We start from the raw sequence: 14,482 nt of genomic DNA, 5'->3' as shown, positions 1-14,482 counted from the left end.
AGACCAAGGAACAATTATCACGCTTTTGTGGATCCACGGGCACACCAGCATAGAATGCAATGAACGAGCCGACACAACAGCAAAATCGGCAGCCTCACACCCAATTATAGACCACGACGTCAGTCCAAGCCTGCAGCAGATCAAAAAACACATAAACAAACAAATCAAACGTCCCGGAAGGCAAGACGTCACTGATGCAGCAAACGAAGGGTGCCCTCAACCACATGGTACAACACAACCACAGAACTCAAGCCTCTAGAACTCCCTCAGAAAATCCATCCTCAAATAAGAACCCACCTGCATCGACTAAGGCTGGGATACCACAGACTAGCAGAAATAAAGGGCGGCCAAGATCCCGAACTCTGCAATATATATATATATATATATATATATATATATATATATATATATATATATATATATATATATATATATATATATATATATATATATATATATATATATATATATATTGTCACGATCGCCTGCTTACCTGCGATCGTACGATCCCGGTTATCTCTCCAAGAAAGTGGACGTTACACTGATCCCGAAAAGTTTTAAAGGTCTGGATTTTTAAAAGCTTCGAGTGCCTACCCGACCTATCCGAAATCGTCAGAATTATCTCTTACTCCACCTTTACCTTGACTCAGCACACCTGGAATTACCTCTAATACCAGATTGTTGTTGGGGGAGTAGAAAACATGATTATTCTATGTTACAAGCACATATATTAATACTAATAATAATTCACAAACAACATGAGGTAGCACACGTTACTACATGACGTTCTCGTCACTTCCCACGTCACCAGAACCCGTTTACACCTCCACCAGTCACAGAAATATTTCCCCTCAACCGCAGGAATTTACCCGGACGCCATTTCCGCGTCCCCAGACAATAATTCTCGTATTTCACCTCCTCAAGCCTCACAAGAGATTACCATTATCACCAAAGATTACCCATAACACCACAATCTCGTCCCCAAAATCACCAATACACCACAACACCAACTTCCAAGGTTAACACCACAACCTCCACTCACAAAATGGCTGCCAGTTTGACCTATGATCCCTCCCAACAGCGTCACCGGCACAACTCAACAACCGAATTTCAGCGGACAAGAGCTCTTGGTACCACAAAAGACTCACTAACCTGATCCTGGATATCAAGGTTATACCGCTACACCACTAATACCTCCACAAACTCACTCCATCACCAATCCACACCAAGATCCTTCCCTGAGAGACGCCTTCCCTCCACCTTTCCTCACGACCTAAGGCGCTCTGATTTTTCCCCTCCTTGGAATGTGTTGTTGCCCACTCAAGCTCCCCTCGTTTTCAACGTATTTCACCTCAATTATACTTCCTTCCTTATACATACAAAGATATAGAGAACTTAAATTATGAAGAGGATAATGCTACATGATATAAAATGGGTAAATAAGCCTTACACTACTTATAACAATAATAAGGATAATGCCCGAATGGCAGGTAACCGGAACACGGGGACACTAAGAAAACGTGATCCCATTCAAGGTAAACTCGGCCAATAACATGACATCCCCTTCCCAAAAGAGGCGTGAGGTACCTGATTAGGATGCCTCACGACTAGGTGGTGCGCGGGACAAGGCATCGGCAATAATATTCTCACTGCCTTTCACATGGTGAATCTCTAAGTTATAGTCCTGCAAGACCAGGCACCACCTCATCAGCCTCTGATTGGAGTTTTTCATTTTATGCAAGAAAATGAGCTGATTGTGGTCGGTGAAGACCTGCACAGGCTGTCCCGTCCCTCTGACGTACACTTCAAAATGACTCAAACTCAGCACTAGGCCCAAAGCCTCTTTCTCAATAGTGCTGTAAGCCCTTTGATATGGTAACAACTTCTTAGAATAATAGCCTATGGGGTGCTCCATTCCCTCATGTTCTTGCATTAACACACCACCCACACCATTCTGACTGGCATCCACGTACAATACAAATGGTTTTTCATAATCAGGCATGCGCAGCACCGGGGCACTGACTAACATTTTCTTAATCTCCACAAAAGCTTCCTCACAAAGCTTATCCCAACAAAATTTTGACTTCTTATTCAGCAACTTGGTCAGGGGCATGGCAACATCAGAGAAATTCTTACAAAATCGCCTGTAATATCCACTGGCCCCTAAGAATCTCAGTATCTCCTTCCTATTGGTGGGTGGAGGGAGATTTACAATGTCCTTCACCTTGGCTTCCACGGTTCTCACTTCACCTTTCCCAACCTTGAAGCCTAAGTACTCCACGTCAGCTTGCACGAAATTACTTTTTGCTAAGTTGACAGTAAGGTTGGCATCATCCAGCCTCCTGAATACTTCCTCCAGCAGCTGCACATGTTCTTCCCAACTCTCAGTGTACAACAATATGTCATCTATGTACACAGAACATCCCCTCAAGCCCTTCAGTACTCTGTTCATTAACCTCTGCATCTGTATTTGAAGTTTCATTAACTCAAATTTTTCACTACTAGAAAGGCCATCTGTTCCACCAAAAGCACCCAGGTTTATCTCACTGACCCCAGCACCTTCCTCTACACTCTCCTCATCATTATCCTCACTTTCACCACCATCATTTTCAAACCAGCTCCTCTCCACAAGAGCATTTTTCAACTCCGCCTGCATTTCCTCCTTTTTCTTGGATTTCAACTCCACTTGAAACCTCTCAGCCACTGAACACAATTCCTCCTTGGTTAGTGTGTACAGATCATGCACACTTCTCGACAGAAGGAACATCTCAACACGTCTAGCGGCCATGATTACAATCACTACACTCCACAAAATATTCCTCCAAATATTCACCACAATACATGCACAGTTTTAAAGAGATATTTCACACAGGTAAATTCCTCCCAACAACAATCACCATGTAACACTCGTTACACCCCACAAATGTTCAAAAATCCCGGACAAGCCCCCATATTCTGTCACGATCGCCTGCTTACCTGCGATCGTACGATCCCGGTTATCTCTCCAAGAAAGTGGACGTTACACTGATCCCGAAAAGTTTTAAAGGTCTGGATTTTTAAAGGCTTCGAGTGCCTACCCGACCTATCCGAAATCGTCAGAATTATCTCTTACTCCACCTTTACCTTGACTCAGCACACCTGGAATTACCTCTAATACCAGACTGTTGTTGGGGGAGTAGAAAACACGATTATTCTATGTTACAAGCACATATAATTTATTAATACTAATAATAATTCACAAACAACATGAGGTAGCACACGTTACTACATGATGTTCTCGTCACTTCCCACGTCACCAGAACCCGTTTACACCTCCACCAGTCACAGAAATATTTCCCCTCAACCGCAGGAATTTACCCGGACGCCATTTCCGCGTCCCCAGACAATAATTCCCGTATTTCACCTCCTCAAGCCTCACAAGAGATTACCATTATCACCAAAGATTACCCATAACACCACAATCTCGTCCCCAAAATCACCAATACACCACAACACCAACTTCCAAGATTAACACTACAACCTCCACTCACAAAATGGCTGCCAGTTTGACCTATGATCCCTCCCAACAGCGTCACCGGCACAACTCAACAACCGAATTTCAGCGGACAAGAGCTCTTGGTACCACAAAAGACTCACTAACCTGATCCTGGATATCAAGGTTATACCGCTACTCCACTAATACCTCCACAAACTCACTCCATCACCAATCCACACCAAGATCCTTCCCTGAGAGACGCCTTCCCTCCACCTTTCCTCACGACCTAAGGCGCTCTGATTTTTCCCCTCCTTGGAATGTGTTGTTGCCCACTCAAGCTCCCCTCGTTTTCAACGTATTTCACCTCAATTATACTTCCTTCCTTATACATACAAAGATATAGAGAACTTAAATTATGAAGAGGATAATGCTACATGATATAAAATGGGTAAATAAGCCTTACACTACTTATAACAATAATAAGGATAATGCCCGAATGGCAGGTAACCGGAACACGGGGACACTAAGAAAACGTGATCCCATTCAAGGTAAACTCGGCCAATAACATGACAATATACATATATATATATATATATATATATATATATATATATATATATATATATATATATATATATATATATATATATATATATATATATATATATATATATATACCTGGGAGACCCATCCTCTATACTTCTTCCTACTGTGAGAGAAGGCATCGACAAGAAAGGGATGGGAGAGTTTCGCTTCCCGAACTCTTATTGTCCCGATGGCCAATCGGGCAGTTGTGTGCATAATACTTAGTCTTGATACTAACAGTCTGGACACATAAGCGATGGCCCTGGGAAACACTTTCTCTGTATTTCTTCCCACTGTGACAGAAGAGAATCTATTACCTTTCTACACCAATATATATATGTATATATATATATATATATATATATATATATATATATATATATATATATATATATATATATATATATATATATATATATATATATATATATATATATATATATATATATAGATTACCTTTGAATGAACTCGAGTGTTGATACAGAATACATGGGGTACATTATATTGAAATTATAATAGGAGGCCAGTGGTAAATGTGGCAATATACTCAGTGACAACACCATCGATTGACAACATATATCTTTTTTGTAGTAAACCTTGAATCTCCTGAAGGTATTAAAAATAAACAAATAAATGAAAATAACGTAGCCACCTCTGGTAATGATATCATGACTTGCCTCTAACATTCTCACCCCTTCCTCATCAATCAATGTTTGTGGCAAAACTGCAGTAGATATTTTAGCTCCTCCACCTAAAGCCTCTCCCACAAAAGACCAGGTAATAATAATGATAACATTTTTTTTAGAGCACTTCTTGTATCATATTTGTTTTAATGTCATAGACCACAGGATAATTCCTGTGTTGTATCACAACTTCTAGTGCCCCAAAAGTGCAGTAAGCAGGTGCATAGGTCACATAGTGCATGATAAACATGTAATGGTCTCGTACCTGCATGGACAGCACCTCGAAAAAATAAATGAATTAATAAAAAAAAATAAAAAAAATTGCGGTTCAACAGTTGGACATCTCGATGAACATGTAATTGGTCTTATTATTTTATTATTATTCACATCATAATTCCTCAAAATTTAATTCTACTAAATGTTTAAACTGAGATAACATATATTTCTTACCTTGCATGTCTCCCCAGAGTAAAATATTCCATCTTCTGGTTACGGAAGACGAAATAAACTTGCATCACCAAAATATTACATAGAACGTCTGAGTTTTTTTTTTTTTTTTATTTTGAAATGTTTTCATCATCACCTTTGGTAAAAATTATATACGATAAATGCACATCGACTTGCTACATGGCAAGTTTTCATGACGACTCTGTCGCAATTAACAATACGCATGGAAAAAATAAAATAAATAAATAAATAAATAAATAAATAAACCATGTCCTTAAGGCTACTGGGGGACCAACAATGAATAGGTATTACATTCCGATTATTTCATAAAGAATAACATCGAAGACAATCACTTAACAACAAAGAAAAATGCAACATTTACAGATACCCTGTTGCATCGATTTACAGTACTTATCTCTATTTAATTATACCACGATAGAATAATATTTAGATAATATGGAGGCTTATGGTGTCTCAGCACACACACAACATTGCCATAAACATTGCATTAAATGTTAACAAAGAATCAGTCAAGAAATTCAAGGCATCACAGCCAAAATGCATGTCACATACAACAGGCGGATTTGTAAATCATGATTACAGTTACTTTCTGTTAGTATTTATGGGAAAAATAATGTAAAAACGAAATTTATTTTTTATAGTATAGCACGGGTAGCTCTCTCCCCATAAGTAGGGAGTAGGGCTGAAGCCCCCTCTAGCCTCGCTCGCTAGGTCATAGGGATACGCAAGCCACCCTCCCCGCCAACGATAAGGCGGTTCCCACGAGAGAGAGAGAGAGAGAGAGAGAGAGAGAGAGAGAGAGAGAGAGAGAGAGAGAGAGAGAGAGAGAGAGAGAGAGAGAGAGAGAGAGAGAGAGAGAGAGAGAGAGAGAGAGAGAGAGAGAGAGAGAGAGAGAGAGAGAGAGAGAGAGAGAGAGAGAGAGAGAGAGAGAGAGAGAGAGAGAGAGAGAGAGAGAGAGAGAGAGAGAGAGAGAGAGAGAGAGAGAGAGAGAGAGAGAGAGAGAGAGAGAGAGAGAGAGAGAGAGAGAGAGAGAGAGAGAGAGAGAGAGAGAGAGAGAGAGAGAGAGAGAGAGAGAGAGAGAGAGAGAGAGAGAGAGAGAGAGAGAGGTGGGGGGAAGGAAGAAAAGAAAAAGGTGTTGTCAGGTGACACACACACACACACACACACACACATACACACCACCAAGTGGATGGATGGGGGAATGTGTGAAATAATTAGCTAAGTCTCAATGTGTATGTGTGTGTGTGTATATGTGTGTGAGTGTGTTTGTGTGTGTGTTTCACTAAACAACCTTCTCTCTCTCTCTCTCTCTCTCTCTCTCTCTCTCTCTCTCTCTCTCTCTCTCTCTCTCTCTCTCTCTCTCTCTCTCTCTCTCTCTCTCTCTCTCTCTCTCTCTCTCTCTCTCTCTCTCTCTCTTCATTCTCATCCTCCTCCTCCACCTGCTCATGTTCTATCCCGTCTTCCTCCCTCCCTCCTTCATATCCCCATCTTTTTCCTTCCCTCTCTACCATATATTCCTCTCTTCTCCTATTCCTTCCTTCCTCTCCCTCGTCCTCCTTTATTTTCTTGCTCTTCCTTTTTTTCTCGTCTCGTTTCTCTTACCATTTTCCTCTCCTCACTTTCTTGCTTCTGCCTCTTCATTCTCTATGCTATCAACATTTTCACATTAAAATTACGAAGTTGCTATAGTGTGTGTGTGTGTGTGTGTGTGTGTGTGTGTGTGTGTGTGTGTGTGTGTGTGTGTGTGTGTCCCTCCTCTTTATCCTCCACACTGAAAATATGGGTGTGACTTCCCCCACACTACCCTGCCGCTTACTGATAAAATCTAATAGATTTTAAGGCAAAGAGTGTTTTTTTTTTTTTGCACGTTTTGTGAAGTTTTACCACTTAAAGCGATAAACTGACAATGACAACAACAATGTTTGGAAACGTTGTGACAAAAAATTATACATGTGGTAGTGGTAGTGGAAGTGGTGTTGGAAGAAAGGAGGGGGATTAAATAAATATTTCACACCTTTTGTGCATCAGCCTTCCGCTTCCGGCACCCCCAACTCTCTCTCTCTCTCTCTCTCTCTCTCTCTCTCTCTCTCTCTCTCTCTCTCTCTCTCTCTCTCTCTCTCTCTCTCTCTCTCTTCACATCAGCCTCCTCCTCGTAATCTTTCTCTTTTTCGTCCTCCTTCTCCCATTAATAGTTAGCATAGAGTCGTTACTCAAACAACCTATATAAAAATGCTAGTAAGGACCTTATGACCCCCTGGAGTTTCCACCTCCTTTGTATTCTTTGCATGTTTTTTTTTCATGGCAAGGAGATGATGATGATCAAAAAGGAGAAGGAGGCTAGAATAATAATAATAATAATAATAATAATAATAATAATAATAATAATAATAATAATAATAATAATAATAATAATAACAACGACTGTTACGCCCCAAACATTCACACACACGCACCCACACACAAGCACTCACACACATACCCACACGCTCTCACACACAAGTACCCACGTGCATGTGGGCGCGCACATCAGCTATGAAATGGTAGTAGACGCAGGCGAGAGACTTGTGTTTACATGAAAAATTGATACTGATAACCCAGCTCCATTCGCGTGACCCCTTTTATAAGGGTCGCAGTGGGCCTGGGAATAACAACAACCCTCTTGGGATACGAAGACAGGCCAGGACAGAAATAAGGTATCTCCGGTAAGCGGAGGCCGTGTGCTCAGCGACCTTCGCCTTCAGGAAACCTCCCGTTAGCGTTTCCGTCAGTGCCTATCGAAGGATCGACTCCGCACCTCGTAACTAAGACTAACGTGTAGAGTCCCGTCTTCAGACTCAAGTAGTGCAGACGCTTGTGCTCATGGCGCGCCGAGGGACGTTCCACGTTGGCGCCTCCATCATCGATCACTCCGCCACTGAGGGGGTGGGGTGGGGGTAGTTGACTGGAAACTGTACAGCGAGCTAGTTTGACATCCGCAAGTGGAAGTGTCCTGAGTGCCGCATCAGTGGGCCGTACGCGCAACATAACACTGGCCAGAGGGGAGTCTGGGGAACCTCAAAACTCTACGGAGTGCCACCCTTCGTCAGCTGACCAGATAAGAGCCACAACACCCCCTCCTGTACGCCCTTGCCGGCACCCCTGCCTAAGGAAAGCAGTGTGGAATTAACGGTGGTGGACAGCTCGTTCACATCCCGGCCACCGCAGGAGCAACATCGTCGAGTGTGATGTACTCCAACTTATGTAATGATTGGGCGGGCCGAAAGACGGTCCTAGGGAACACTGTTGTGCCGCGGGGACCACGGGGCGGACAGGGAGTGTGCCCCCACGGCATAGCCGGGGAAATCATCGTCCTAGAAGTGCAGAGTGTACACGTGCCCAACCCAACACCAAGAGTAAATACATGCCATACCATTGGCCGACCGGATAGAAGGTAGCTTAGTGGTGGGGAGGACGGAAAACCCTAAGAAGTCGCTGGTTCCCCGTTACCCCCCGGTGAAGAGTAACAATAATAATAATAATAAGAAGAAGAAGAAGAGACTTTTCGTAAATGTCCTCATAGTCCGGGAAAGGAGGAAGGTAAAGAAAAGCAGAGGCGGAAGAGGAGACAGGAGGGGAGGAGTAGGTAAAGGGGAGAAGGAGAGGAGGGGTAGAAGATATATATATATATATATATTATAATATATATATATATATATATATATATATATATTATATATATATATATATATATATATATATATATATATATATATATATATATATATATATATATATATATATATATATATATATATATATATATATATATATATATATATCGTAATATTGTAATGTACAGCGAGATAACGCAATGAAGAAAGTAAAAATGATGAAAGAGAAAAGATATTAAACAAGAAAAGAGAGAGAGAGAGAGAGAGAGAGAGAGAGAGAGAGAGAGAGAGAGAGAGAGAGAGAGAGAGAGAGAGAGAGAGAGAGAGAGAGAGAGAGAGCGCGCTGTGTCCAGACGCCAGCTGTACGATGTCGAGTGGCTGCTCACTGCCATTAACTTATCATAAGAATTCCCATCCCCAGACACCCTCCTTTCCAGATTATTTTACTTTATTTCCCTTTGATCAATCAGTTTGAGTCACACTTAGTTGACAGCAAAAAAAGTTGTCCTTGATAATGAAAATTTTTAAAAGTAAAGTGTTTTATTCAAGTGAAACTGCAAGAGGAATGGGTGTGGGAGCGTGCCTTTATGTGTGTGTGTGTGTGTGTGTGTGTGTGTGTGTGTGTCGCACTCCCCACCCCTCCTTCCCCCTCTCCTTTAGGAGTAGCGCGGGAAGGTTGACTGGAGTACTTTCCCACGCAGTCATACCCAGTCGTTAGAAGAAGCAGACGTACTGAGACGTGCTCTAGCACTTAACGGAGACTACGGCGGAATACTAGGTAGCAGAATACTGGGTCAGTTGCTTTAAGGGGAATAAGTGAATTATCATCGGCCAGCAAGTGTAGTGGTGAATTACGCACTCCACCCAAGGAAGTGACTCCTCGGCTGTACGAATGTACATGTCCGTCGAGTTTGCACAGTGAGCGGTGACTGACCCTCCATTTTGTTTGTGCGCACTTTCGTTTCGTAGTAGTTTCTTGTGTCTCTTGTTAGCAGAGGACCTAAGTAATTAGCCGCGTAGTAAACTTTACTCCCTCCCCAGGTTCTGACAAGGCTTGTCGCCCAGGAGGTAGTAAACGATACTACTCAGCTTGAGGCTATAACAATCTGTTGGGCAGTGAGAGAACGGTCATGGTGGGTGGAGTCCCAACGGGTTATTATACGTGAATCATATGTGTGTTATTGTGTGTAAACTGTTTTTCCTAGACATGGTTGTCGATTCTTCTGCAGTTGTGAGTGTTAAATGATGTTTGCAGTATTTCCCTTATCTATGGCTCATTAAAACACTCTGACTACCTCAATTTAGTGTTATCTGGAGTTATTACTGTCGTGAAAAGGGTGCAGGAGTCAAAAGCAACCCTGTACACCCATATTTGAGCCCTGCACTGAGTCCACGTAGGTGGCTCAATGAAGCTTGTCCAGGTGCGGCAGCTTGAAGGGGCTGGAATTAGTGGTCATAATAAAAATTGTCAACATTGCCAATATAGCTGGGGGCTTGTTGTTTGTTTCCTTGTTTTGTGTCTGCCCACATTTAAAATAAACCATGGAGGGCATGGATGGTAGCAGGGATGACTCCTGACCTGAATCCCCCGCCTCTTTTGGGAGGGGCATTGGAGATTTGGCCAATTCGGTATGAGGATACCTAGTCCTAGTGGACATAGCGTTCACGGACGTGCTAGCCCTGATCGCAGCGTTGGTGGCTTCTCCCAGACCGAATGCATGTCTAAGGAAATGAGATTCAAATTGGAGATGAGAAGAATTTAGCTGGAATCTGAAGCTAAGGAAAGGAGGTTGAAGACTGAGGAAGCTAGAGAAGCCCCGAGGCTTGAAGCCGAAAAAAAGACAAGGTTTCTTGAAGCTGAAAAGCATAAGACGAGAATGTATGAAATGGAAATTAATATCCTTGAGGCTGAAAAAAAGAAGAGGGAAAAACTGAAAAGAATATGATATTTAAGTTAAAAAAGACTAGAATTAAAGTTAATTCACCTCATGGTTTGAGAAGAGGAGTTAAGGAGGATACTGTAAAAAGCTAGATGGTGAGGAGTTTGAGGTTGATTCCTGAGTTTGATGAAAACACGGTGACGGAGTGGTTTAGGAGATTATAGAGAAAGGCCTCAGAAATTGATTAGCCTCATGAGAAAAGGGTTTGCCTTATTGCCAATATGTTGAAGGGCAAGGCATTAAAAGTTCATGACAGGGTATCCGTTGTGGACTTGGAGGATTACAGGGAGTTTAAGGCTGACATCCTGATAGCGTATGAATTGCTGCCTGAGGCTTACAGGTTGAAGTTCCATGGACTTCTATTTAGAATGTGCTTGTTATTTAGAGGAGATATTTTTAAAACTGGATTGCCAGCGAGCAGGCCACCTTCTACCGTGAGTTAAAGGAACTCATGGTAATGGAGCATTTCTTTAATGTGTCCGAGAAAGAATTAGAACCACTGTTCTGTGAGAAAAAAAATAAAAAAACATGTAGGAAGCAGCAACGTAGGCAGATGATCATGTGTTGGCGCACCGGCATGTGCCACGGTGGATTGGTGGTACGTCTAGTGGGACTGATGATGTTTTGTCCGGTGGCGCGGTCGGCGCCAGTTTGTCTAGGAGTCCACGTTATACCAGTGGCTTTAGTAACAAATCTGGGCGAGTAAGTCCTGTTGGTAACAAGCCTCCACCCAGTCCACGACGAAGACAGTCTGGGAGTATGCAACACAACACTCCCAGGCATAGTGTGCAGCACACATGTTAATATTGTAGAAGTATGGGACACTTTAAATTTAATTGTCTCAGATTAATAAGAGCCACGGCTTCCAAGACGCCCCAGAAGCCGGTGGCCTTGATTGTGTTCCAGGTTCGGGACTAGGAGGGTGATGAGATCCAGGCTGTTTGAACACGAGGGCGGAAACGCCCATGTGGCAGCCCTCTCCTTCGTTGTTACCGCACCGTTCCCTCTGAGGTCTGAGTTGGAATGGTGCTTTAATTTTTGTGCCAGAGCACTGTTGAGTTTGATGGGGTTATGTACCCTGTCAATGTTTTAAGAGACACAGAGCAGTCACTGCGTAGGAATGTGACTGGGAGGCGAGTTGCCTCTGGTCACCCTGTGTGGTGCCGGGGAATTTTCGCCCAAAGAGCTTCGCCACGGGGGACATTAGGATGACATGCCCTCTATTGACCGCGGAGGTGCGGGTGGCATTAGCAAGTGACCTGCCAGTGTCGGGTGTCGATTTCCTTCTAGGAAATGACCTGGCAGGATCGACTGCAATAAGGCAGGGTCACCACAAAAGGAGCGCAGGGTTAGCATTGAGGCCACAGTGGGAGGCAGAGTGCCTAGAGGCCTGTCCCGCTGCTGGCCAGAGTTTTGACGAGTCAAAGTCAGATTCCTCTTTGAGTCAGTGTGCTGGGATTGACTGCAAAAGAGCAGAGCCACCGCAAGAAGCACCTGAATTTGTGGAGTCTTGCCAAGGGTTGTCTGTTTGATGGCTTGCCTCACCCTGAGTATCACCTCTCGGAGGTGACACTCAGGCTGAGTTGTCACCTGGTGTTGAGGCTGTTGGCGCCATTATTCAGTCCGCGCCCCAATTAGTTGTGTCTGATGTGTCGGGGGTCTTTGCCGAGGCGGGGAAACTCCTGCTTCTGCTGGGGAAGCGGGAGTTTCTTCTCCAGCGGAATGTACCGGAGGCGGGGATTAGACTGCTCTCCTGCCGGCACCAGACACGGTGGGTATTTACTCATGAGGTGAGCCACCCGTGTTGGCAGCTGCTGCAACAGCTGGTTAGTTAAAGAGGGTTCTGTCCCTCGTGTGTGTGGTGCCTCACTACTTGCCAAGGCGGGAGTGAATGATAAGGAAGTTGAGGGTACGGGAGAGTTTGTTGAGAGCAATACTATTGTGAATAGCCGGCGGGAGAGAGGACGACGGAGGTCTGTTACTCTATTTTGATGTGCCATCCGCATTTAAAGAAGCACAGGTGCTAGAAGCACGTAGCGGCATGGTGCTTGGCTGTTTTCGAGTCAGGACGACACGGGAACCTTTGGTGTGGTTTTGGTGGTCGGGTGTGGCCACGCTTGTTGGGCGTAACCACGCGGTTCAGGCTGGAAAGCCTGATGATCTCTTGTCTTCGGTCCCTCTGCGTTATGCTATGGTTAGTATTGTTTCTCCTGGTGTGGGTATTGTTTTTAATGTTGCTCGCCCGATTCCTTCCAGGTCAAGTTATGATGTATTTGACGTGAGCGTTACTGCGCTGCGTCTGGAGGCAGCGCTGAGTGAGGCTGCCTGTGATGCTTTGTTGCATGGCGTTTGGGAAGCATCCTCAATGTTACTGGGGGCTGCTGTTGGTCAAGCTGTTGTTGCTTGTCAGGTGTTGGACTCTAGATGTGTAGTATGTGTTGATTGATGTCGGCTTCCTCGAAGCGACAAGGTATCAGGTCTGATTAGAGGTGCTTGCACACGTGAGCAGTTGCTGGGACCAGTAGGGCTGGCCCAGTGGCACGTTGGCGTTGTAATGGCCACGTACGGGTGTTTGGCTCCGTGTGCGGGGATGGGTTTGTTATTTCCTGGAAAGGAACAACAGTTAGCTCGCTGTGGCGGTATCTGTGTCATCGAGGGGCTGGCGGGAGGAGTGAGGCGTAGTAGTGTTGCATCTGACAGTGATACGCAGGCTTGGTGGTGTCATACCCGTAAAGGAGTATATTGTTTAGGTGAGAGCATCCCAAGAGAGCAGTCTTAGTTTTGACAAGGAAGTGGCAATTTTATTTTGTCAATTTTATGGGTGTGGCACGGAGGCTCCATGAAGTCATAAGCGAGCAAACAGATGCGATGTGTGTTGTGCAGGCCCGAGTGAGAGTATTGTTTGGTAGGGATGTATTTTGACTGGTCCTGTCGTGATGTTGCACCAGGAGACTACGATCCTTGGTGGGCTCATTGCGTGGTGCAAGGAAGCAGGGATGTCATCGCATTGTGACCCTGATGTTTGTACTGTGTGGCGAAAATACAGATGAAGCAGGAAGTGTAGCAAAGAGAGGAGGAGTGGTGAGATTAGATGGAGAAGTACTGGTAACAGAAAACAGAGAGGATGAAAAGAGAAAAGAATTACAGAGTCACATAGCTATGATAGCTGGAAAAGAGATCTCAATAAGATGCCCTGCAGGAGAAAGCTTGCACACCAGTGGATCCGTGAAGATCACAGGTCCTGGCGCAGTGCCAGAGATGGGTGTGGGAGGAGGAGCAGGAGGAGGAGAAAGAAGAAGCGGCAGTCCGAGTTGGAGGGCCAAGTGGGAGCCCTGTTGTTTTCTGTTATAGTAGTCAATTATATCAGTGCTTTAGTAGTGTTTGTAATTTTGTATATGCCCTTTGTTTAAGCCTGATGTTGCGCCCTATTAGTTGTATGTTGATTGTAAATATGTATATTCTTAAAATTTTCGTAAGCTTTCGTATAGCTTCCGAAATTTTTCATTTTTAGAGGGGGTGTGTAACGAGATAACGCAATGAAGAAAGTAAGAATGATGAGAGAGAGAGAGAGAGAGAGAGAGAGAGAGAGAGAGAGAGAGAGAGAGAGAGAGAGAGAGAGAGAGAGAGCTGGGTCCAGATGCCAGCTCTACCATGCGGAGTAGCCGCTCCCTGATATTACCT

The sequence above is a fragment of the Scylla paramamosain genome, chromosome 19, assembly GCF_035594125.1.
Source record: "Scylla paramamosain isolate STU-SP2022 chromosome 19, ASM3559412v1, whole genome shotgun sequence".
NCBI lineage: Eukaryota > Metazoa > Arthropoda > Malacostraca > Decapoda > Portunidae > Scylla > Scylla paramamosain.
This window is presented reverse-complemented; position numbering follows the sequence as displayed.